Here is a 27,201-nt window from a genome sequence, read left to right on the forward strand (position 1 = left end):
TGTGTCCCTTGCTCATAAAGAACATATAATGGCGGTGCCTCCACCAGGCTGACCCTGTACACACTTAATGGTGTGCCTTGAGAGCCTCCAGGAATAAAATTATTCCAGCAATAATCTGGATCTAGCTCCAGAACAACAATTACAAATCATAAATCGTATACATCTGATAGATTACGGTAGAAAGAACAACCTTTACTTAACAACTTAAAGAAACAGAATTTAACAGATTAACAGTGAATAACATTAACAAAGTGCACAGAAATTATAGGAACGTATCTACCTGGCATTTGTACTGCCCTTGTTTATAACACCCCAGAGTATGCACTCCTCAGGACTCACAATATCATACTCTTCTTGCCTGGGCGCGCTTGAAGATTTTGCATCTGGAGTCGATGATTCTAGCCTCCTTCTGTGTGGAGTGCAGACTAGTATTTCTAGCCACAGGTACCGCCAAAGGGCAATCAGAAGCAGCCTGCTAGATCCCAGTTCCAAAGGCTCTTTGTCCCAATCTGTAACTGCAACCTAACAGCTCCTGGACTGGATAAAAACTCCTCCACAGCAGCCTGGCTGGAGGAATTCTTGAACAAACAGACAATCATAAAAAGACAGACAAACTCTCTCAAATATATAGTAGATTAAAAAGGCATGAATTTCTTTGGTTACTCTCATCGGGTATGTCCACACTTGCACCCTTTTTCGATAGAAGGACGCAAAGGAAGACATTCAAAATTGCAAATGAAGCTGGGATTTAAATATCCTGCACTCCATTTGCATATTCGCGTTATAGCACTATTTCAAAATAGTGCTATTTCGAAATTACAGAAGCTGTCAAGATGCAGTTATTTTGAGAGAAAACCCTTCTGTCAAAATAACCCTTATTCCTCAGACAATGAGGTTTACCAGTTATTTCAAGAGAAGGGTTTTCCTCTTGAATAACCATTTCTTAACAGCGTCTGTTATTTCGAAATAGTGCCATAATGTGACTATTCAAATGAAGCATGGGATATTTAAATCCCGGCTTCATTTGCAATTTCAAATGTCTTCATTTGCATCCCTGTCTCGAAAGAGGGTGCAAGTGTAGATATACACATCAAGAAATGACAGTTCTTTTCCTGTTATTAATTGTATGTCTCATTTCTCAATGTGCAGTCACTTAGGCTGGCATTTTCAAAACAGTCTAAAGAATTCCTATTGAAATTCAGTGGAAATTTAGCACTTAGTCTCCTTTGAAAATCCCAACCCTATTTTCAATGTCTTTGTTCTAATACAATTTTGATGTCACCTTTCTTGTAAAGATAACTGATTGCTTTATAAATCTAAGTTCATAATATTCTTGTGTAATATTTCAATAACTATTTTATAGATACAGGCAGTCCCCGAGTTACGCAGATCCGACTTACGTCGGATCCGCAGTTACGAACGGGGCACTTCCTCTCCCTGGTCTCGAGCAGACCAGGGAGAGGAAGCAAAGCGGCGGCGGAACGCGCGGCCAGCTGACAGCCCAGACGCGTCTGGGCTGTCAGCTGGCCGCGCGCTCCGCTCTGCTCCCCCTCCCCCCCCGTCTGCAGACCAGGGGGAGGGGGAGCAGAGCGGAGCAGAGCAGAGCGGCGGAACGCGCAGCCAGCTGACAGCCCAGACGCGTCTGGGCTGTCAGCTGGCCGCGCGTTCTGCCGCTCTGCTCTGCTCCGCTCTGCTCTGCTCTGCTCCCCCTACCCCTGGTCTGCAGACCGGGGGGGGGGGCAGAGCGGAGCACGCGGCCAGCTGACAGCCCAGATGCGTCTGGGCTGTCAGCTGGCCGCGCGGTTCTGCCGCTCTGCTCTGCTCCGCTCTGCTCCCCCTCCCCCTGGTCTGCAAACCATGGGGGGAGGGGGGGAAGCAGAGCGGAGCACGCGGCCAGCTGACAGCCCAGACGCGTCTGGGCTGTCAGCTGGCCGCGCGTTCAGCCGCTCTGCTCTACTCTGCTCCCCCTCCCCCTGGTCTGCAGACCTGGGGGACGGGGAGCAGAGCAGAGCAAAGCCGCGGAGCCCGAGGGCAGCAGGATAGCCACGGCGCGTCTGGGCTGTCCCGCTGCCCCCGTGCTCCGCGGCTTTGCTCCGGACGCCTGTGGTACAGCAGCTGGGGCGCTGCCGGTTGGTCCCATAGCGCCGCTCTGGGTGCCACTGGACCAACCCAGCAGCACCCCAGCTGCTCTGCCCCAGGTGTCCCCTAGTCAGCAGCTGCTGAAAATGACCAGTGGCTGACTACAGGAAGCCCCTGCCCCGGGCTTCCTGGAATCAGCCGCTGATCAGTTTCAGCAGCAGCTGACTTGGGGATGCCTGGGGTTCTTAAGTTGAATCTGTATGTAAGTCAGAACTGGCGCCCAGATTCAGCCACTGTTGAAACTGATCAGTTTCAGCAGCGGCTGAATCTGGACGCCAGTTCCGACTTACATACAGATTCAACTTAAGAACAAACCTACAGTCCCTATCTTGTACGTAACCCGGGGACTGCCTGTAAACACAAAATGCAAATTAAATCCAAGAGTCACTCTGATTCAGAGTAGGGAGATCCAGTAGATATAGTGTACTTAGATTTCCAGAAAGCTTTTGACAAGGTCCCTCACCAAATGTTCTTACATAAATTAAGTTGTCATGGGATAAAAGGGAAGATTCCCTTTCATGGATTGAGAACTGGTTAAAAGACAGGAAACGAAGGGTAGGAATAAATGGTAAATTTTCAGAATGGAGAGGGGTAACTAGTGGTGTCCCCCAAGGGTCAGTCCTGGGACCAATCTTGTTCAACTTATTCATAAATGATCTGGAGAATGGGGTAAGCAGTGAGGTGGTAAAGTTTGCAGATGATACTAAACTGCTCAAGATAGTTAAGACTAAAGCACACTCTGAAGAACTTCAAAGAGATCTCACCAAACTAAGTGATTGGGCAACACAATGGCAAATGAAATTAATGTGGATAAATGTAAAGTAATGCACATTGCAAAAAATAACCCCAACTAAATATTTACTATGATGGGGGCTAATTTAGCTACAACTAATCAGGAAAGAGATCTTGGAGTCATCGTGGATAGTTCTCTGGAGATGTCCATGCAGTGTGCAGTGGCAATCAAAAAAGCAAACAAGATGTTAGCAATCATTAAAAAAGGGATAGAGAATAAGACGGAGAATATCTTATTGCCCTTATATAAATCCATGGTATGCCCACATCTTGAATACCACGTACAGATGTGGTCTCCTCATCTCAAAAAAGATATACTGGCATTAGAAAAAGTTCAGGGAAGGGCAACAAAAATGATTAGGGGTTTGGAATGGGTCCCATATGAGGAGAGATTAAAGAGACTTGGACTTTTCAGCTTGGAAAAGAGGAGACTAAGTGGGGATATGATAGAGTATAAAATTATGAGTGGTGTGGAGAAAGTGAATAAGGAAAAGTTATTTACTTGTTTCCATAAGATAAGAACTAGGGGCCACCAAATGAAACTAATGGGCAGCAGGTTTAAAACCAATAAAAGGAAGTTCTTCTTCACACAGCGCACAGTCAACCTATGGAACTCCTTGCCTGAGGAGGTTGTGAAGGCGAGGATTATACCAGGATTATATAAAAGAGCTAGATAAATTCAGGAAGGTTAAGTCCATTAATGACGATTAGCCCAGATGGGTAAGGAATGGTGTCCCTAGCCTCTGTTTGTCAGAGGTTGGAGATGGATGGCAAGAGAAAGATAGCTTGATCATTACCTGTTCAGTTCACTCCCTCTGGAACACCTGGCATTGGCCACTGTCGGCAAACAGGCTACTGCGCTGAATGGATCTTTGTTCTGACCCAGTATGGCCATTCTTATGTTCTTATTTTCTTATATTCTTAGTTGTGGATCCACAGCCCTTTCCTCTAACCACTAGACTTACCTACATTGCCTCACCAACTGTAAATTCAATTGTCCACCACATGACGGCTTTTAATTGACAGGTATTCACACTGAAAATATGTATACAAAGTTCTGGACAATGCCTTCCTTTATTTGTTTTCCTCTTTGATGTAGTTTTCATATGACATGCCTGCATGTGGCCTTTATAAAATATCATTCTTTTCATGACACTGTTGCTTGCTTGTTTTTCTTTCCTTTGATAGATAAACCTTTTGCCCACTTCTCTTCCGTAAGACATGTTGTCATCCTTGTGAAGCATATTTTACGTTGGAAAATGTGTAAAATTGTCCATAACTGTGTGGCAGTGATTGTATCTCTTTCCATAAGGCTGACAGCATTGTTGTTTAGCACAAAATCTCTGCTACTCTATAGAGACTTTTCACAATCAAGTCATTTTTAAAGACAGTTGATGATTTTTTGTTTCCTCTGGCTGTAAAACTATCTCAGAAAACTGGAAATACTATTTTTCCCTACTGATTTTATTCTTCTTATGTTGCCAAACTGATTTATGTTTGCTTTTCTAATGGCAATTGAAATTAATATGGCATTTGTTCCTTTACTGCATTGTTCAAGGAAATCTCTTACTGATGAAATCAACATACTATAATTGTGGCATTGGCATTTGTTTGTTAGAAATAGCAACAAAGGGAATATAAAAACACTACCTCATTTTATCTCAGTCCCACATAAATAGTAGTCTTTGGATTTGCATGAAGATAATTTTTTTTATGCATTCTTGTTGAATTTCATCTAACATCCTGTAATGGGGCCATACACACCCCAGGCCTCGGGGTCACTAAGGCCCAGCGTCCGAGTATCTAATCGTCCCCTATCAGGGTTCAATACAGTCCAGCGGCCGAGTCTCTAATTGTCCCCTATGGGGGTTCTCTATGGTGTGTTGGGGAAAGGGGGTCCAGGCCCTCCCTGTCCACTGGACAGCAGCCCAGGGCCCTATCAGTGGTGGGTGGTTCCCACCACTCAGTGGGGGGGGCTCAGTGGGGAATCCTCCCCGAAACACACCGAGCCCTCCAGGGCACCTCCTGCTCCCTGCCTTGGGCTACTTTCTACCCCATCCATGGTGGCTGGTTCGGCGCCTGGTCCAGTGGCTGGTGGAGCATCATCATTGGCTGAGGTGGTGCTGGGGGCATGGCGGCTGTTGGTGGCATGGTGGGGGCTAGGGTAGCTGTAATCCGAGGTCAGTGTGGAGGCTGCTGTCAGAGCGGTGGTTGGGATTGTAGCTCTGGCTGTTCCTGTGGTCTGGCAGGAGTTCCTTCCCCTTCGGCAGTCAGCCCCAACTGAGCTGCTTCTCTGGCCTTTATATCAGCCCTGCAGTTGGAACATTCCCGGCAGGGCCTTGGGGGACGGCCCTTCTCAGCCCAGCAGGGCTGGTTAGCCTTCCCTTGGTCAGTGTGGGATGCCCCATCACACACCTCCCTCCTTAAGAGTGACTCCTGGGGGGGCATCTATTCCCCATAATCAATGCGGGAAAAGAAGTCAGCGTTTGCATGCACCTTCCCCAGTCGGTATGCCATCCAAAATGAATAAGGTTGCAGTGAAAGATACCAATGCATAATCCAGGTGTTCAAGTCCTTCATGCTCTGTAGCCACCTTATCAGGGTGTGGTCAGTTAGTAATAAAAAGGGGTTCCCCAAAAGATAGGAGGGCCTCAATAGCCCATTTCACCGCCAGCACTTCCCATTCTGTCATTGAGTACTTTGCATTCCTATTTAACTTGCGACTTAAATAGAGAATGGGATGTTCCTCCCTTCCTGTCTCCTGGGATAAAACAGCTCCCAAGCTCACCTCAGATGTGTCAGTTTATAAAATGAACAGCTCCGCGAAGTCTGTTTGTCAGAGCACCGGCTCTTGGATTGTGTGGTCTTGCAACACCCGGAAAGCCATCTCGCACTTGGATGTCCACTCTACCCTCTGAGGTTGTTGGCTTTTCATCAGGTCTGTTAGAGGGGCTGCTAGTGTAGTGAAATTTGGGGCAAAACATCTATAATATCCTGCTAGCCCCCAAAACTGTCGTACCTGTCTTTTTGTAACTGGGGTAGGACAGTCCCAGAGGACTCACACCTTGTCTATCATGGGTCACAACTTCTCCTGTCCCACAGTGTACCCCAAGTAAGTCACTTCCCACTGCCCCAGGTGACATTTTTCTGGATTAGCCATCAAGTTCGCCTCCAACAAGGCCTGCAATACCTGCCCAATGTGGTATACATGGTCGGTCCAACTAGTACTATACACGATGATATTATCAATGAATGCCGTGGCATAGTCATTGTGGGGGCGCAGTACCTGGTTTGTCAGCCTCTGGAAGGTGGCTGTGGCCCCATGTAGCCCGAATGGCATCGTGATAAACTGATATAGGCCGAAGGGGGTAAGGAACACTGTCTTCTCCCATGCCTCAGGAGTCAGCGGGATTTGCCAATACCCCTTGGTGAGATCAAGGGTGGAGATGAACTTGGCATATGGTGGCATATGATGACTAATCGCCTGGGTTCTCCCTGGCTTGGTGAATAGTATGTGAGGGAACTGTGCAATTAACTCTCGTAGTTGTTTCTGTTGTTCAGGCTCGAGATCCTGTCCGATATCCACTGGTTTCAGGGGGTTGCCGACTTCCGGCCCCAGCTCACATTTGAGGGGGTATGGAGCGATCATCATAGCCTCCCGATCTTTCCACACTTTCAGGAGGTTCATGTGGTAGATACGGGCTTCCTTCCATCACCCCGGAAGCTGGATCTCATAATCTACGGGTCCCACTTTCCATCACCTCGAAAGGGTCTTGCCATTTTGCTAAAAGCTTAGACTCTGCTGATGGCAACAACAGTATTACTTGGTCTCCCGGTCTGAAGGCTCTTACTTTGGCCCCCCTGTTGTACTGATGGGCCCGTTCCTCCTGGGCCCTTTGTAGGTTCTCCTGAGCCAGACGGCCTAACGCCATGAGGCGTTCTCTTAACTGCACCATGTAGTGGATAGACCCCTGCACACGGGACCCTGATCCTCCCAGGTTTCTCTTACTAGGTCCAAGATTCCCCAGGGGTGATGCCCGTACAAAGGACGAAAAGCCAGTCGATGTCTGCGGCACTTCTCTCATGGCGAACAACAGGGTGGGCAACCACTTGTCTCAGAGCTGGGGGTCTTCATCTACAAACTTTCATAAGATGGTCTTGAGAGTCCGATTGAATCACTCCACTGGTCTGTCAGTCTGTGGATGGTACACGGAGGTCTTCAGGAACTGGATAGTCAGCAAACGGCATAGCTATGCCATGAGCTTCAACGGCACGTTAGTCCCTTCATCTGTGAATATCTCCTTTGCGAATACCTTTAATCCCCATAAATGTGAAGCTCATCTGCTATAACCCGAGCCGTCATGACACGTAAGGGAATGGCTTCCATGTAACAGGTAGCATAGTCCACTATAACTAGGATATACTTGTTCCCCGTCAGGCTTCGCTCCAAGGGCCCCACTAGGTCCAAGCCTATCTGCTTGAATGGGACCTGCACCACGGCAAAGGCACTAATGGACACTTGGGGACTCCCCTGGTGCTGGCTTTCTGGCATTCTGGATACTAGGCGCAATAATCACCGATCTCCAGTGTATTCCTGGCCAGAAAAACTTTTGGGCCACCCTTTGAAGTGTCTTTTCATGTCCCAAGTGCCCAGCCCAAGGCACCGCGTGTGCCAGGTGGATTAGCGCCTGTCAAAACCTCTGGGTACAAGCATCTGGCAGATCTCCATTTTGGTCTGAGGGTCTTGTACTAACTGGTACAGTCAGTCCTCCCAAATCTCAGACCGTAGCCCCTGGGTCTTGGAGTACGGCTGTTCCCCTGACGGGGTTAACGTCACTGCCTGCTCCCAAGCACAGCTGAGAGCTGGGTCATTCCGTTGCTCTTCCACAAAGTCCCCTTCAAAGTTTAGGTCAACCTGTTGAAGGCTGCTAGGGAGTTCTGTCACTCAGAGTGTGCACCCCCCTTCTCAAGGGCCCTCGGAGGTTCCTTCCCCAGGGTCCTCTAATGGTCCCTGCCCCGCTAATGCCATTGGGATAGCTGGGGGTACTTTGCTCACACTGGGGTCTACCTCCCTGCCACAGAGGAGTCTTCCAAAGTCTGGCCAGTCCCATCCCAACAGTACGGGGTTCACCAGTTTCAGAGCCACTACCACCTGGCAGCACTCTCTACAGGACCTGACCGCTAACACCACCCTCATTGTAGGATATACCCTCACATCCCCGTGGATGCATTGCATCTGCACTGTCCTCCCCCACTGATCCAGTCTGGCCACCAGCCCTTCCCATATCAAGGTCTGGCTACTCCCTGAGTCTACCATTGCTGTTGACAGAACCCACTTCACATTTATGGGGATTACTATTTTGGCGGGATCCCTCTTCCTAAGCCATGACCTTGCCATCAATACCTTCCCATAGATACAGTTCAAACCCCGGCATCCCTTTTTAAAACGGTCCTCCATGCCCCTCTCATAATCCTCCATCAAGGCAAAGGCCAAGGCCAAGGTCACAGGATGGTGCCGCTGTACCTCTTCCTTCTCTCTCCGGGGTAGGACTCATGCCAAATGTTCTATCGCTACTACCTCCGCTATCTGGGCAGACGACACCTGTCCCAGTTTGGGCCACCACCAGCAATGGTCCCAAATTCGCCGGACCACTGCCTGTGGCCTCTCACCTGGCCTATATCATTCCCACTGCAACTGTTAGTGATATGCCTCTTGGGGGTCAGGGTTTGGGAGGCCCCGGACCAGTTCCCAGCTGGCCCTTGAACCATCCCAGCCCCCAGGAGGATCCATCCTGCCTTTAGCTTGTTTATCCGTAGGGGTACGACCCACCCAACAACCACAACAAAATTATTTCTGAACTTCCTTCTCCCCCTATCCCGGGGAGAGGGGGGAATTGTCAGTGCCCACATTCTCCACCAGTGTCACAGAACCACATGCGCCCCAGGCCTCGGGGTCACTATGGCCCAGTGGCTGAGTCTCTTATCACCCCCTACTGGGGTTCAATACAGCCCAGTGGCCGAGTCTCTAATTGCCCCTATCAGGGTTCTATATGGTGTAGTGGGGAAGGGAAGTCTGGGCCCTCCCTGTCCATCGGACCCCAGCCCAGGACCCTATCAGTGGTGGGTGGTTTCCACCGCTGGCTCAGTGGGAAATCCTCCCCGAAATGCACCAAGCCCTTCAGGGCACATCCTGCTCCCTGCCCTGGGCTACTTCCTATCTCATCCATGGTGGCTGGTTTGGTGGCTGGTCCGGCGGCTGGTGCAGTGTCATCATCGGGTGAGGTGGTGTTGGGGGGCATGGCAGCCACTGGTGGAGCAATGGGGGCTAGGGTAGCTGTAATCCGAGGTCAGTGTGGAGGCTGCTGTCAGCGCGGTGGTTGGGGCTGTAGCTCTGGCTATTCCTGTGGTCTGGCGGGAGCTCCTTCCCCTTCAGTGGTCAGCCCCAACTGAGCTGCTCCTCTGGTCTTTACACCAGCCCTGCAATTGGAGCATTCCCAGCAGGGCTTTGGGGGAGGGGCCTTCTCAGCCCAGCAGGCCTGGTTAGCCTTCCCTTGGTCAGTGTGGGGCTGGGATGCCCCATCACACACCCACTGAAATCAAATGAGTTTTTCCATGGGCTGCAATAGACATAGAGTCACATCTATTTGCCCTCTCCTTGTTTTCAGTATCTATGATGTAAGAAAGTTCCAATAATAAAAGGGCATGGAATGTCTGCATGGTTAAAGATGGTTATTACAACCCTGATGAGCTTTCCCTACTGCACACTTACCCAGCCTTTGTACTGGCCCCAAACCATGTCTCTCATATGCTCTGGGCTTTTGGGGACCGGGCAGTTTATCCTACCCCTGAAACTAGCACTTCACTCATCCAATGTCCCTAATAGGGGGCAGTTTTGACAGAGTCCTACTAAAGTTGTGGACATAATAATTTACAATTTTCCGCCACAGGGACAGTGTGATAATTTAAATAAATGACATTCAGACTCAGCCAACACTGTCTAAATACACATTCAATTTATTCATATGCATGTATCTCTTTTAAAGACCTTTGGGTTTTGTTCAATATTTTCAGTGTCCAAAGACTCTTCTTTTCTGCTCAGAGTTGTCTTCTTGCTTTGGTCAGTCAGGGTATGTCTACACTTGCCCCCTAGTTTGAACTAGGGAGGCAAATGAAGCATACCGAAGTTGCTAATGAAGCGTGGGATTTAAATATCCCACGCTTGATTAGCATATTTGCGGCTGGTCGCCATTTTAAAAAGCCGGTAGCCCGAATTAACTCTCTGCATGTAGACATGGTAGTCCGATCCAAAACCCTTCTCTTGAATTAATTGGTACTCCTCATTGCACGAGGAGTAAGAGTTAATTTGAGGGAAGGGTTTTGGATCAGACTACCGCATCTACACGCGGCGAGTTAATTCGGGCTACCGGCTTTTTAAAATGGCAACAGACCGCGAATATGCTAATCAAGGGTGGGATATTTAAATCCCACACTTCATTAGCAACTTCAATATGCTTCATTTGCCTCCCTAGTTCAAACTATGGGGCAAGTGTAGACATACCCTCAGAGAAGACTTCGTCCTTTTATAATGTAGAATCCTTTCTGTCATTTGACTCTCCTGGCCAACCTCCAGGTCTCCTTCAGGTGATTAATATGCACCAACAGGCAATCTGTTTCTTGGTTACTGCTCACCTGAAGGTCAGAGTGAAATATGGGTGCTCAGGCAGCCCCTGTAACCAACTCATTGTATGGCTAATGTAGACCTATTTGTTATGCTTCCCAAAGGTATCCGGGGTTGTGAGGCACCTGAGTTATCAGCTGTCCTTAACATGAGGAAGTCTTTTCTCTGCCTTCCAGAGATCAGTTGCACAACTACATAGGTCAGAGGCAATAAAACACTGCTTTCTAGGCCTACACAGATCTTACTAGAGATTAGCAATAGACACACTCCAATCAGCAAGCCTTCTGAGTGTTTCCATAGAGCAGTAGTTCTCAAACTTTAGCAACTCCAGAAGTCCAATTTTGATTTACATTTTTTATGGATACCCAAGACTATTGAAGTTTATTCATATTTGAAGAAAAAAAATTCCATGCTCATGTGAAACTCTATTATTTATTTTTTATTTATACATTATTGTACAAACTATCACTATTATTTATTGTGCTATTGTTAATTATTAGACAGAGATACATAAATATGTTTGGGTAAAGGAGGTAAAGGTAAAGAGCTAAAAAAATTCATAAAAAAAACAAGCTTACATAATATTAATGTGACCGGTGATGTTGTTTTGCTGAAACAAGATTAGAAAAGTTTGGTTCAGTGGTGAAGAGTAATTTACTTAGATTTGGTTCTATATTCAGTCAATTCCTGTATTGCAATTTCATCCATTCATATAAATATGATGTGGGAAATTACATTAAATGTTTCAAATATTTCATACTGTACTCAGGTTTCAGACATAACCAAAAGTTTGCCAGACTGTGTTGATTATAAATCAATTGTCACATGAAAGATCCATAAGACTCTTTTATTCAGATAAAGTTTTCTGTGGTGACATCTACCTTGAAAGGATCACAGATGTTACCAGAAACAGGAAAAGGAAAATAATCCTTGACGTTTTTCCTCAAAACCTACAAATGTTCAATGATAACTTTTCATATTTCATTACAGAGCTTTTCACAGGACATTTCAAGAAAATCATTCAGGATTGGAAATGATTCAGACAGTTCTGAAGATGATTTGATTGGAAGTTCACTTTTTAATGAGTTCTTCCACTTTGTCTTCAACTTTAAATATCATTAGAACTATTTCTTGCAGGCTCAGATTTAGTCCATTCAAATAGGTGAAAATATCAGTCAAGTACACTATCATGGCTAACCATAAACAATCACTAACACACTCACTCAGCTGAAATGTTGTATCTATGAAAAATTTTTGCATTTCACCACCCAGGTGAAGCAAGTACTTTCCCATGAGAGAGCCAACACACTTCTGAACGTAAAAGAATCTCTTTGGGTGTGTCTAGACTACATGCCTCCTTCGACGGAGGCATGTAGATTAGCCAGATCGGAAGAGGGAAATGAGGCCGCGATTAAAATAATCGCGGCTTCATTCAAATTTAAATGGCTGCCCCGATCTGCCGATCAGCTGTTTGTCGGCAGATCGGGGGAGTCTGGACGCGATGCCCCGACAAAGAAGCCTTTCTTCATCGACACAGGTAAGCCTGGTTTCACGAGGCTTACCTGTGTCGATGAAGAAAGGCTTCTTTGTCGGGGCATCGCGTCCAGACTCCCCCGATCTGCCGACAAACAGCTGATCGGCAGATCGGGGCAGCCATTTAAATTTAAATGAAGCCGCGATTATTTTAATCGCGGCTTCATTTCCCTCTTCCGATCTGGCTAATCTACATGCCTCCGTCGAAGGAGGCATGTAGTCTAGACACACCCTTCATGATCACTTCCATATCATCAGAAAGGGCATAAAGGATGTGGGAATTTAGTGGACAAACTTTAATAAAGTTCACCACCTTGTTCAGCATTGTTTTCAGTTTTCCTGCCAATATTCTGGCTGTTAATGATCCTCGGTGCATATAGCAATGATTCCACATAACTGTAGGTATGAGACCCTTAACACATGCAACAAGTTCACTGCACTTTCTGACACTGAACCAGCCTCTTCAGCACTGATTTCTAGACATTTTGAACACTCAATTTAATTTGTCATTATGAAATCATGCAGACTATCGTATACAACTTCAGTGGTAATATGTGTTAGTAATGCATGGCAAAATAGAAAATCTTCATTAATTTTACTAACAAATTCATATCAAACGAGTGCCGACAAATTAGCATTACCAGAAACATCCATACTTTTATCCAGTGGCAGTGAATAATATTGGCTTTTGCATACCCTTGTAATTAACTGCTCTTTTATATTGTTGGACATATCTTCAGTTCTATGGGAGAGAGTGTTGTTGGATAGTGACATAAAATTTACAGCTTTTATGGCTTTGTTTCTAAGTATTGCACTGGTCATTGCTTTTGCAGCAGGTAGAATTTAGTTCCTATGTGACAGAGTGAGGTGTCTCTGCTTTTCCTACCAGGAAATATACCTGATAAAAAGCAAATAGCCTTTTTTGTTATTGCAGCCTGTTGCAGTTTTTTTGATCAATTTCTGGCTTGCAGGTAGTTCTTGCTGTTTGTTTTGGGGAAAAAGTGACAGATTTGTTCATGTGTTGCTTATGTTTCTTTTCTAGATACTGGTGAAGTTTGGCTGGTTTCACGCATTCGTTGGATAATAAGTCATAACTGGAACACATTTTGCTTTCTGCCCATCCTCAGAATCTGCACTTGTAAATCCAAATAAATATTCATCACAGTACTTAGATATTTTATATTTTAGTTCATGTGTTTGAGCAGTTTTGCTCAAGTATGATGTACCTTCACAGTGATTACCTAACCAATGATCTATGATCAATTATGGAGACATATAATAAAGCTAAAAAGTTAATAAAAACAACATATATAATACTACTAGAAGATTTATCCAGTATTGCTTGGGTCCTTAACTCAATTAATTTTTGTTCTTCTTTATGTAAATCATTGCTTTTGGGTGCGGTTGATTACATCTACCCCTCAATTAGCAGCAAATCAGCCCCTGAAGTGTTAATCAGGGCATGTCAAAACTTGACCCTGTCCAGATAGAAATACATATACATTTCAGGACTGTATTTAGAATTAAAAGTTACTTTAGAACGAAAAGTTATAAAAGAAATTAGTTTGTGCTCTTTTTAATATATTGATTTAACTATGATCTTAATTTAACTTTTTAGAAGCTTCTTTAAGATGTTTTATTTAACCCTTTTAACAACAGAGCCATATTATTTCAACTTGCTAAACAGCTCTATCCTCTCTGGGTGGTGGGTTTGGTTTTATTTATGATTTCACAAACGAATTAAATTTAATTAATCCAACTTTAATTATCTTTCATTTATGAGTAAAGTACCCGACAATGTGTTAGCTGTCTGACAATGCATCCAGTCTTTAATAGCTTCTGCTGGCAGTTTGTTAGCATCTCAAAGGGCTCAATGTTTAACCAGACCCTAGTGTGCAATTCTGAGAGGATTCTCTTGTGTGACTGATAATTGCAAAACATGAAATAGAATTTCACACATTTAGATGCAAACCGCACCACCCTGCAACAGAATAAGTGGAATATGAATAAGAAGCCAGCATCTGTGACTGGGAACCATGAGCAGGTGTTCTTGTTGATCCTGACCTGTAGCTTAAAAGATGGCTCTGTGTTTTACCGCAGGGACTGTTTCATAGCTTTTGTGGTCTTGTTCCTTTTCCTTGCAGAAAATCTGTTGCCCCTGTGAAATATTACCATTGCACAATCTGGAATCTTACCATCATTAAAGCATTGGGAGTCTGTATTTCTAAACTCAGTATACAATCTTGTTTGTTAGTTTTGCTTGTTGACAAGAAAATAATGATAAAAAATAGACCCATACCTCACCATATATTGCTACCAGAGGGGAGAAATATCTTCCGTAGAGAATACCTTTGTACTGTATTTTCTAAGTCTCATTATATGAGCTGTACAAACAACAAACTAGAGAAACAGACTAACCTGTTTACAAATAAGCAAACATTTAAACATTAAAAGACAAAGCTTACCCACAGGAGTTGGCATGGAGAGTACTCATCTGAGATTTTTCAAACATACCTTATTGACTATATAATAGAATAAATGTCTGAAATGTGAGAATGCTAACAGATCAGGGATGCAGTTCCCAGCCCGAAGCTTGGTTTTAATGCTTTCATGTATTATACTCACAGAAGAATGTAGAATATACTTTTTTATGAAGTTGGGGGACTGCTTAAAGGCTTGGCACCAAATATGAGCTGAGTTCAAATGGTAGAAATACGAGTACTAAAAAACAAAATTCTTGTTAAAACTCCTGGAGCAAAAGTTAATTGTGTTTGGTGGAAAATAATTGTTTTCAGTATATTTTTGATACCATTATGTTCACTCTGTTCAAATTCTGAAACATATAGGAGCTGATCCTAAGCCATATCTACCAATGCAACATAAGCTCTCCTAAACTAAAAGATGAACTGAGTAGTGATTGGATGCAAGACCTCTAAAAGGAACATCCTAGGTACAGTATCAATTTCTTTTAGAGACTCCAGTGGGTAGAACTCTCAACAACCTGGCAAAAACTTCAGCTTAGATAATTATATTCTGCCTAACTAAAATCCCCGCTACAGTTTCCATTAAATATTGTCTTGTTCTAACTCAGGGATGTGTGCAGTTCAGCAGTGGATGAAATTATTCCTGTATACATGTATAAGATCAACAGAGACAGAGAGAGGACTTTAGTATAATTTTGTATGAACATCACAATAGAAATGTGCAACATGCTGGTTTTGAGCAAACCTATTTGTAAAACTGGAAAACATTTAGAACATTTCTACCAGTTTTCAGGATCATTTATTAACAATTATGATTGTCTTATGTGATAAACAGGCAACCTAATTTATCTTTCTATTGTCCTTTTACTTTCTGAAACTTGCAATTCATGTAAAAACATAAAGGTGAATGATGAATTTGGAAGAGTTCTCATTTGGCTATTTTCATCATTACCATGTGTGTGATGGTACTAAAGAAAGAGTAGAATCGTGACCACCATGTCTATGACATTCAATAAACCTCAACCACAACAAATGATTATTAATGAAGTTTCTTCCACATGCTTGCATTTGGTTAGATGTGCATACATCTTAATCTCAATCGTACTATATTGCTAGTACATGTTTTCTTGAACCGCAATTTTCCTTTTTTTATTTGCTCATTACTATTTCTAAAATACTTTCTTGTGATGCAGTATTCCATACTTCCTTTCAGCCATCTGAAGAATTTCTTTATTTTGTTTAATTTGACTAAAATCCATTCAGCTTTATTTGAATAGAGAGAGCTGTAACCACGGTTGCTTTGCATAATGTATATTTATGAGAGAATTCCTATGACTCTTTCAACTGCAGTTCTAAAGGTTACTGCTGCACTGGATATATTTTTTTAAATTGCTGCCTATCTTTCATACTTATCACTTTGTTGCTGAACAGCAATTATTACTATCTTGATGTTCTGTTTTCATGATGCACTTATTTATGCGTATAACAATAATTATAGGCTTTCAAAATTGAGTTTATGGAATCTTCCTTTGAAAAGGAAATCTGTGAAATCATTTTAAATGTTTGCTTTGAAGAAGGGTTTAAATTTAACAGCTGATTTTCAGCCCACAAAGGGCCAGATTCTGTATCCACAATGCCAAATCTCCCTTTAACTTCAGTGGAAATAGAATTGGATCCAAAGTCTTTGAGGATGATTTAAAAATTGGCTGAGACTAATGATGACAAGATTGAAATGACCAGTTTAATATTTTTAGAACAGGTAATAGATCTTTAATGGTGTTTACATATACTTTCTTTGCTCTGGAAATGGGGCTGAAGATTTTGTGAAGACACTCTTACTTATGAGATTTGGATGAAAATACACTGAAAGTAATTAGTAATTTTATTATCGTTTCCAGTACTGCCCAAGCTCAAAAAGCAGTGACATCCTTGAAAATGAAAATCAAGCAACAAAGAAGTTGAACAAACACCTTCCTTTTTTAAAAACCCAAAGGCAAATTGGTTCAAACTTTGTATTAAATGTTAGGCCAGTTAATGGGTTTCTCTAAACTAGATGGCCATTCCTAGAGATGGATTAACCTTTAAAAGGTTCAAATTTAGTGAAAACACATGCTGAACTCCAGCCTCAGCTCAGGTAAATCTCTAAAGAACCACCTCATAATCACATCTTTTCCTCACAGCCTGCATGTTTCAGATGCCTTGTACCTGTAATTTTTTCTTGTTGGAAATGATTAGTGTCTCCTCCTTTAGAATGTAGAGTCTTATGATTAGAGGCAGCCAAGCCATCCACTGAAGTGTAAAGATACCTTGTTCTGCCCTCTTGATACTCTGCCAAATAAAAAAAGACACTTTTGACCGCATTGCTATGTTGCAAAATCCCTCCCTGTGCGCTCATAAAAACACAGACTAAAACAAATATCCTGGGAGCAAGAGATTGCCCCCTTTAATTGAATTTTTCAAAGCCTCACAAAGGTTTAGGTTCAGTTTGTTTCAGAATGTGGTGATGTTCAGGGTATCTGAAAGGCATAACAAAGTGGAAGGGCTTAACAAGTGGCTTTCCACAGGGGTCTGTTTTGGGACCGGTTCTGTTCAATATCTTAAAAAATGATTTAGATGATGGCATAGAAAGTATGATTATTAAATTTGCAGATGATACCAAGTTGGGAGGAGTTGCAAGTGCTTTGGAGGACAGGGTCAACATTCAAAATGATTGGGACAGACTGGAAAAATGGTCTGAGATAAAAAGGATAAAGTTTAATAAGGACAAATGCAAAGTACTCCACTTAGGAAGGAACAATCAGTTTCATAAATATAGAATGGGAAGTGATTGTCTAGGAAGGAGTACAGCTGAAAGGGATTTAGGGGTCAAAGTAGACCACAAGTTAAGCATGAGTCAACAGTGTGATACTGCTTTTAAAAAAAAAAAAAAAAAAAAAAAAAAAGCAAACATGAGTCTGGGATGGATTAACAAGATGTTGTGAGCAAGACATGAGAAGTCATGCTCCTGCTCTGCTCTGCACTGATTAGGCTTCAATTGGAGTATTGTGTCCAGTTCTGAGCACCACATTTCAAGAAAGATGTGGAAAAGTTGAAGAAGGTCCAGAGAAAAGCAGTAAGAATGATGAAAGGTCTAGAAAACATGACCTATGACGGACAACAGAAAGAAAAGTGAAGACTGAGAGGAGACATGATAGTGGTTTTCAGGTATCTAAAAGGGTGTTACAAGGATGAGGGAGAAAAATTGTTCTACTTGGCCTCTGACAATAGCCTTAAATTGCAGCAAGGAAGGATTAGGTCAGACATTAGGAAAAACTTCCTGTCAGGATGATTAAACATTGAAATAAATTGCCTAGGAAGGTTGTAGAATCTCCATCACTGAAGATATTTAAGAGGAGGTTAAACAGACACCTGTCAAGGATGATCTAGAAAGTGTTTGGTCCTGCCGTGAGGCAGGAGACTAGACTCAATGACCTCTCGAGAGCCCTTCCAGTTCTAGTATTCTATGATATTATAATCTGAATTTGTTTGAAAGCCAGCCAGTGGGGAACTCTTATTTTAAGCGAACCAGTACACTTGTTCCCGATAATAAGAATCCTCATCTGTATCACTCAGGGATCATATTCATTTCTCTTTATAGTCAATGCAATAGAACTTATTTTTTATTTGTTCTTTCTTTTTAAATGTACCTTTAAAAAGTAATTTCTCAACAGTTAAATATTTAACATGTTTACATATCTTTTCATTGTCTTCCTTGACACCCCTCTGTAATGAGAGGAAATCCAATCCATCCAAATACAAAAAGCAAATTGAACGCAGTTTGAAAAAATGCTGTAAAACAGACTTTCAAACTTCCCAGACTACTGTACCACTTTCAGGACTTTGATTTATCTTGTGTACCCACAAGTTTCACCTCACTTAAAAATTACTTGCTTATAAAATCAAATATAAAAATACAAAGTTGTTTTTAAAATCAAAAGCTCAGTATCAATACATTCAACACTCAGTCATGTCTAATATTAGCTAATAAGGGAGAGGGTATTCGGTACATCATTTTCATCAAAATGAATACTGTACTGTTATGTGCAGGTAAAGGTGGTCAAGGTCTTATTCTCACTCAGTTGAAATTATAGGAATAATTCAGCAGTAGATAGCTGTTGCACTACCCTTATGATACTGTACTACATGGCAAACAAAAGTATCCATCTTTTTAACTGGAAGTAGAAATATCATCATTTGAGGTGCAGTTGCGTTATTGAGAGAGGGAAAGAGAATTTTGAATGGAACATTTGATGTGATATATCCCATTGAAAGCTTAACACAGAAGATATTATAAAGAGTCCACTTTGCCTCAATAAGTTAAATCATATTGCCAGACAGAAAAGCGCTGAATAAATCATCGCAAATTAAAACTTCAATAATATACTGGACTCATGATACTTTTCAGGCAAGATTCCCATGAGTTTAATAAACCAAAAAGATTTTCTTTCCTTAAGTCCTTTGAATTAGTTGAAGTCATAAATGAATAGTAAAAAAGTTAGACTAGCATATAAATATGCTTATTTATAAATAGAAAGGCTTCACAAAGAGCAAGAACTGAATTAATGTTAATGGAGAAGGAAGACTTGGAGCTTGGTAAACATAGAGAAGCCCAAATGTGTTTTACTGCTGTGGGGTTTAATTATGTCAAGAGTATTTCACTGCCAATCTTTGCCTCTCAAACTCTTCTCCCTATCTATCCCTTTTATCTATTTATAAAGAGGAATAACTAGGTTTGCTAGAGTGCTGAAACATGCTTTTACTTTACAAGTATTCTCATACAGAATCTATGTTAATGAGTATTAATTGCAAATGAATTTAAGAGGTTTTTCAATTTTCTCCAGTAAGAGAGGGATTAGGATTGTGATTCCATTATAAACAATCAGTGAAGGGAAACAGAAACATTTAAAATCTATACTCATACACACACAACATCTATGACCATGTATTTTAGCCCTGACACTCTGTTGCCTCCCATTAGCTATTAGAAATACTGTGGATATGAAAGAGAAGGTTATTCACCTTGTGCAGTAACTGATGTTCTTCAAGATGAGTGTCTCTGTGAGTGCTTCAAAGTAGGTGTCAGCATGCCCCTGCACTGCTGATCAGAGTCTTTAGAGTAGTGTCACTTGGATTGTGCACCTTGAGTGCACTGGCGTCATGCATGTGTGGCTCCCTACAGTTCTTTCTCTACCCCAGATGCTCCTGAGGAAAAACGATTTGGCAAAAGTAAAAGCACTACAGAAAGATTCCTGTGATGGAAAACATCAAGCAACCTCATTAATACATATCACTACCAACTCCCCCATTAGTACATATGTAAATGTATGTACAGGCAGTCCCTGGGTTACGTACAAGATAGGGACTGTAGGTTTGTTCTTAAGTTGAATTTGTATGTAAGTCGGAACTGGCGTCCAGATTCAGCCGCTGCTGAAACTGACCAGCGGCTGACTACAGGAAGCCCGAGGCAGAGTTGCTTTGCCCTGGGCTTCCTGGAATCAGCCGCTGATTAGTTTCAACAGCGGCTGAATCTGGACACTTGGGACAGAGCAGCTGGGGCACTGTCAGGTAGGTCCCAGCAGCGCTGCACCTCAGTGCTGCGGGGATCAACCCGGCAGCACCCCAGCAGCTCTACCCAAGGTGTCCCCAAGTCAGCCACTGCTGAAACTGATCAGCGGCTGATTCCAGGAAGCCCGGGGCAGAGCAACTCTGCCTCGGGCTTCCTGTAGTCAGCTGCTGGTCGGTTTCAGCAGCGGCTGACTTGGGGATGCCTGGGGCAGAGCAGCTGAGGTGCTGCCGGGTTGGTCCAGTAGTGCTGAGGAGCGACGCTGCGGGACCAACCCGGCAGCACCCCAGCTGCTCTACCCCAGGTGCCGTCGGCGAGAAAAGCCTGGTCTGCTGTCCCGCTGCCTGCGTCTTCTGCGGCTTTGCTCCCCGTCTTCCCCCAGAAGACCAGGGAGAAGGGGAGCAAAGCCTTGGAGGACACGGGCAGCAGGACAGCCGTGGTGAGTCTGGGCTGTCCCGCTGCCCGCGTCTTCCGCGGCTTTGCTCCGCGTCTCCCTAGTCTGCTGGGGGGGGCTCCCCCAGCAGACCAGGGAGATGGGGAGCAAAGCCTCGGAGGACACCAGCAGTGGGACAGCCGCAGCGCATCTGGGCTGTCCCGCTGCCCGCATCCTCCGCGGCTTTGCTCCACGTCTCCCTAGTCTGCTGGGGGGGGAGGGGCAGGGAGACGTGGAGCAGCTTTTCTCACCCTGGAGGACGCGGGCAGTGGAACCGCAGCGCATCTGGGCGTCCCGCCACTCGCGTCCTCTGAGGCGAGAAAAGCCCCATTTATAACTGCAGATCCGACATAAGTCGGATCCTCGTAACTCGGGGACTGCCTGTACTTTTAAAAATTGAACATTGTTTAGTTAAAGGGTTATGTGTTTCCTTAAGGGGATATAAGAGGAGTGTATTAATTATTGTGTTTGTTATATGAGGCATTTGTTCCACTTGAAAAGACATAATTATTGAGCTGTGCTGACTACAGCTTCTGAACAGAAGACAAGTCTTAGTCAGGTTTGAGGAGCATTATCTGCTGTTCTATCATGTTTGAGAATTAGGGGGGTTATTATTCAGAGTGGAGAAACAGTAACTTAATTTTAACACATTTTTATTGCTTTTTAAAATGTCTTTACTAGTTTCAGGAGGTTAAAAAGTAAGATGATGATTCCATGGAATAGGCAGTGAAACCATTTTTCTGCACCAAAAGAACAAGTCTGGGTGGTCCAAACTTATGGACAGCCAAAATGCCTTACAGTCTCAGGGTATGTCTACACTAGCCCCCTAGATTGAACTAAGGAGGAGTTCGAACATTGCAGGAGGAGTAACAGTTAATCTGAACTAAGGACTTAGTTCGGATTAACGTCTGACTGCCGCGTGTAGCCATGGGCAGTCAGTTTGAACTAAGGGGATTTAAAAATGGTGCCCACCTGGGAACATGCAAATGAATACCAGAATATTTAAATACTGGGCTTCATTTGCAAGTTCGAATGCCTACATTAGCCACCCTAGTTCAAACTAGGGGGCTAGTGTAGACATACCCTCAGTCATTAATCCATTTTTTCTATTGAGCTAGTTAGCCTACCCTACTATTTCATAGCCATTTTGTGGGCCTTTTGTCACTAGACATACCCCTAGAGGCTCTGTTGAGATAATACCTGCATCCAGCATTAATCTATGTAACTACCTTTCCCTGGGCATACTTTTTAGGGTTACTCCCATGATATTTAAGAAATATGCTGGATTCAATCTTGTGAATGAGAGACTATACTACTTGCTAAAGGCATGTGATAGAGACCTGTGCCTTCCAGGTTAAAGTGTTGGAATCCTGTGACCTCATCTAAACTGCCTGTTTACATGCCTCTCCATACATCTTTGAAGACAGAGATGTAGTGGTAAAATTTCCTTCTCTGTTTGAATCTTCCCTTTGTGTAGATATTACTGAGGGCCAAAAAGGAGTATCTTTAAAGATATCTTATTGTAATATTTCACCAAGAGACATTTTAGATTAGCTGTGCCGCTGCTTCTTAGTTCATGCACAGCTCAAATATAGGTAACAAAGTAGCTAAATCAATGTGTTTTATATTATAGCAGGTGGATGCATGATTCTTTCTACATGTATCTTTCACAGGAGTACCACAACATCTTGACTGAAGTTGTATGTTGTAGCCTTGTTCCAATCCATATCGTATTTCCATTCACAATATAAGATTTCAGCGTTATGTAACATGCTATCATGTCAAGTTCAGACTTACACTGTCAAACTGGTAAAATACTTGAGATGACTAATAAATTATGCCCCGTATGTCCCTTACATGAGTTTCTCACACATAGGAAATAAGAAACTTCAACCAGATTGTTCCTGGTAGCAGGAGGAATCCATGGACTCTAGGGAATCTGTGCAAACACACAGGAAAGCCCTTGTATGTAAATGAATGTCCAATGCCTCCTTTCTCTTTCTCTTGACTCCCCCCTCTGTGATAACATGGCTTCTTCATGACTTATTTGACAAAGGACTGTCTGTTTCTCCTGAACAACTTTGTCCTGACAGGTTGGTGATAGAAAGGAGGGAAGCAAATGGTTATGGGTTCATCATCAATGTACCTAGTGAGATTTTTAAAATAGGAGAGGAGACAATGCCATGTAGGGACCATCTCTCATATAGCTTTGCTATTTCCTGTCTCCAACCAGCCTCATCTCCTTTCTGCACTTAACCATGCAGCCTATACTGATAACCTGGGATAAGCAGAAGGAAAGAATTTAGCAGAGGAAGAATTTCCCAGATCTGCTGATATCACTGGTCTACAATTTTTTAGAAGTCGTCTGCTTCAGAGATAAAATGTGCTATTTATTATGTATTTTGATATGCTGAATTCAAATATGACAATTAAAACAACTGATTGGCTACTGTTTCCAAGGTATTTAAGTTTTTACATTTTACGTCTGTGTATATTGTGTAGATAGTAGAGTTTTAATCATAAATTGTAAACCTAGGGGTACGTCTACACTACAAAGTTAATTCGAACTAACTTAGTTCGAATTAGTTAATTCGAACTAAGCTAATTCGAACTAACGGATCTAGACTAAAAAACTAGTTCGAATTAGCGTTTTGCTAATTCGAACTAGCATGTCCACACAGAGTGGACCCTGAACTGGGCTTAAGGATGGCCGGAAGCAGTGCATCAGAGGAGGACTTAGAGCATGGAGATGCTGCCTCAGGCTAGCCCAGGGCTGCGCTTAAAGGGACCCAACCCCCACCCCAGACAGACAGTTCTCAGGGGTGCCCCGCTTGCAAACTCTGTTTATTTAACAAAACTTGGGGAAACTGGGAAAAGGAGGTGGAAGAGGGGAAGAGAGAGGCTGGGAGAGGGAAGGGGGAAAACTGGGAAGAGGGAGCTGAAAGGGGGAAGCAAGGGAAAGGAGGGGGTGGGGAAACTGAAGGATCAGGGGTGGGGGTCTCGCCGGGCCTACCGCCTCCCAGTACGGCGAGGGAGGGGGCCTCGGCGTCCCCGGGGGTATGGGGTGGAGGGTGCGGAGGTTGAGGTGGGGGGTGTGGACATTGAGGAAGAGGTTGTGGGGGTTGAGGAGGGAGAGGTGGGAGGGGGAGCAGGAGTGGGAGGAGGGACAGCAGTTGGGGGGGCAGCAGGTGCAGGACCAGCACGGGGCACCATGCTCTGCAGCAGGAGCTACAGGTTGGTGCTCAGCCCTCGGAGCTCAGCCAGCAGCTCATGGCGGACCTGCAGGTCTCACCTCATCCACGCCTGTAGTGTTTGGTGCACAGCTCGCAGGGCCCCAAGGTGCTGGTCCCTGTATTCCTGCTCCGTGCTGGCGGTCCGGAGCAGGCCGCGGGTGCGGGAGCATGTCCCAGGCGGGGTGGTGCGCCCTGCACGAGCAGCTGGTGCAGCTGTAGAGACAGAAGAGAAGTGGTCAGTTCTCCCTGGGGACACAGAGGATGATGCCCAGCCCCCTCCCCAACTCCGCAACGTGAGGGTGACCATGTCCTGCCCCGTCACAGCTGCTGTGCTTGTACAGAGGTCATGGTCAGGATGTCTGGCTCTCCCCAGGACTGGGAGCTGCCCCAAGACCGCACCCATGTCCCTGTGCCATGTATAGTGTGGCCGGGGCGGTGGGGGGGAAGGGGAGATGTCCCCTGCCTCCGTGTAGAGGGGACATGTGAAGGGAAATCATCCTGCTGGGTCCTACCCTGGGGTCGGGAGCATGTCACGTCTCTTTGCACAAGCATGTGCCTATTGGGCAATGGCCCCTGGGTGTCACACAGCTGGAGCCACCTGCCCAAGGGTGGCATGGCACGTGCTCGCACGTGCACAGGTGTCTGCGTGATCCGTGGAAGGCATGGCCCACGCGCGCGTTCCCTGGTCTCCCTCCCACCTCCCCCCCCCAAACTACTTAATTCAAACTACTTACCCGGTACGGTCTCCCTGGACGACACTGCTGGCGGTGACCCTTCTGGTGCGCCCAGGTCAGGGCCCTCTGGTCCCGGCTCGATGTCCCCCGGGCTGGCACGGACCGCCCTGCCCCCCAATAGTTGGTGGAGGGCAGTGAAGTAGGGGCAGGTGGCAGCCCCTGCAGCAGTGCCGCCCCTTGTGGCCCTGGCGTACGCCTGCCGCAGCTGTTTAACTTTAATGCGCACCTGCTCCTGGGTGTGCCTGTGTCCCCTGCTGGCCATGGCGGCTGCTATGCGCCCATAGACGGCCGCATTCCTCCTCCTAGTGCGGAGATCATGGACGTTGGGGGCCTGTCCCCAAACCTCAATGAGGTCCATGACCTCCGCACTAGACCAGGAGGCCGCGCACCGTCTACGGCCCCTGGCTGGCCCCTGGGTGCTGGGGGACTGGGCAGGGGACGTCTCACTGGCACTGGCTGCCTGGCTCATCCTGCAGCCACTGGTTCGGGGCAGAGACTCCTGGCAGGGCTGGCTGACTCTAGTGCCGTCTGGCCAGAGTCTACCCCTTTAAGGGCCCGGGGCTGGGGGAGAGGAGAAGAGCTTTCCTTGTTGTGCCCAGAGAGGCCACCAGGGGGAACCTGGGAAGGGCTAGCCTCCCTCTAGTTCGAACTAAAGGGCTACACAGCCCTTAGTTCGAACTAGCTAGTTCGAACTAGGCTTAATCCTCGTAAAATTAGGTTTACCTAGTTCGAACTAAGCGCTCCGTTAGTTCGAATTAAGTTCGAACTAACGGAGCGCTAGTGTAGCGCCTAGGAAAGTTAGTTCGAAGTAACGTCCGTTAGTTTGAACTAACTTTGTAGTGTAGACATACCCTAGGTCTTTTCATGTGTTTATGGTTGCTTTACATGATAATATTTCACCTGTCCTGTTTATGTAACACTTTAAAAATCAGCAAAAGGGTTATATAAATAAAATGTATTATGAAACAAAAGGCAAAAAACTATTATGTCCTATTCAGTGTCTACTCAGCGCTTCTTGGCTTGTCTCTTGTATTCATTAAATGGAGCATCTCTTGTCATTGTCCAGCAATAGTCTGAAAGCATTGATGGGCTCCATTTGCCCTGATAGCGTTTCTCCATTGTTGCAATGTCCTGGTGAAATCGCTCGCCCTTCTCGTCACTCACTGCTCCGCAGTTTGGTGGAATAAAATCTAGAGGAGAGTGCAAAAAATGTATCTTTAGTGACATGTTGCAACCAAGGCTTTTGTATGCCTTGAGGAGGTTTTCCACCAACAACCTGTCTGCCTTGTTGTTTCCGAGAAAATTTATTGCCACTAACTGGAAGGCTTTCCATGCCGTCTTTTCCTTGCCACGCAGTGCATGGTCAAATGCATCATCTCGAAGAAGTTCATGAATCTGAGGACCAACAAAGACACCTTCCTTTATCTTAGCTTCACTTAACCTTGGAAATTTTCCATGGAGGTACTTGAAAGCTGCTTGTGTTTTGTCCATGGCCTTGACAAAGCTTTTCATCAGACCCAGCTTGATGTGTAAGGGTGGTAACAAAATCTTCCTTGATTCAACAAGTGGTGGATGCTGAACACTTTTCCTCCCAGGCTCCACTGACTTTCAGAGTGGCCAATCTATCTTGATGTAGTGGGAATCTCTTGCATGACTGTCCCATTCGCAGAGAAAACAGCAATACTTTGTGTATCCAGTCTGCAGACCAAGCAAGAGAGTAACAACCTTCGAATCGCCACAAAGCTGCCACTGATGTTGGTCATAGTTTATGCACCCCAAAAGTTGTTTCATGTTGTCATAGGTTTCCTTCATATGGACTGCATGACCAACTGGGATTGATGGCAAAACATTGCCTTTATGCAGCAAAACATCCATGACTTCTAGGAATAACACGATACAATTCATATCATGTATGACGCAATACCAGCTTCAGATTGCATCATTCATTGTTTTACCTAAAAAGCAAGTACTGTCCAAACCCAGTCATAGATTTATTTATAGATCCAGTCAAAGATGTATTTTAGTCATTTCTGGTTTAAATTGAGATCCCTTCCCTTTATAACTCACTTATCCTCTGCCATTCCCAAGTTAAGGGTCGTATATACTGACCCAATAGCATATCTTGAAAACTAGAGCCAATCAACAATCTTAAGCATCATTTTCTTTCTCAGTGACCCAGAATTAGTAAAGTTTGACTACATTTATTTCAGAAGCATTTCGGCTGTAGAGCAGTGTATTTTATCCCCTCTTCCTTACAGAAGTGGAGAAGATGATATGACTCTCAATTTCCAAGTCAGAAACTACTAGAAGTCAATTTACTTTCAGGTATAAGGTGTTAACTTCTTTCTATTTCTTCTTTGACAGTGACTAGAAGAGCTGTTTTTGTATGACATACATGAAATGTTTATGTCTCTTCACAGAGGGTCTTTGTGATTTGAATAAGATGAAGAATTTATTATAGAGCTTATAAATGCTTACGTAAGATGCATTTAAGTACACTCTAAAATTGAAAAAGGTTATGGTAATTAGGGCATTTATATTTTATTGATGTTCACCCAAAAAGTTTTCTGTGCT

Source organism: Pelodiscus sinensis, chromosome 1, assembly GCF_052426305.1.
Source record: "Pelodiscus sinensis isolate ZL-2025 chromosome 1, ASM5242630v1, whole genome shotgun sequence".
Lineage (NCBI taxonomy): Eukaryota > Metazoa > Chordata > Testudines > Trionychidae > Pelodiscus > Pelodiscus sinensis.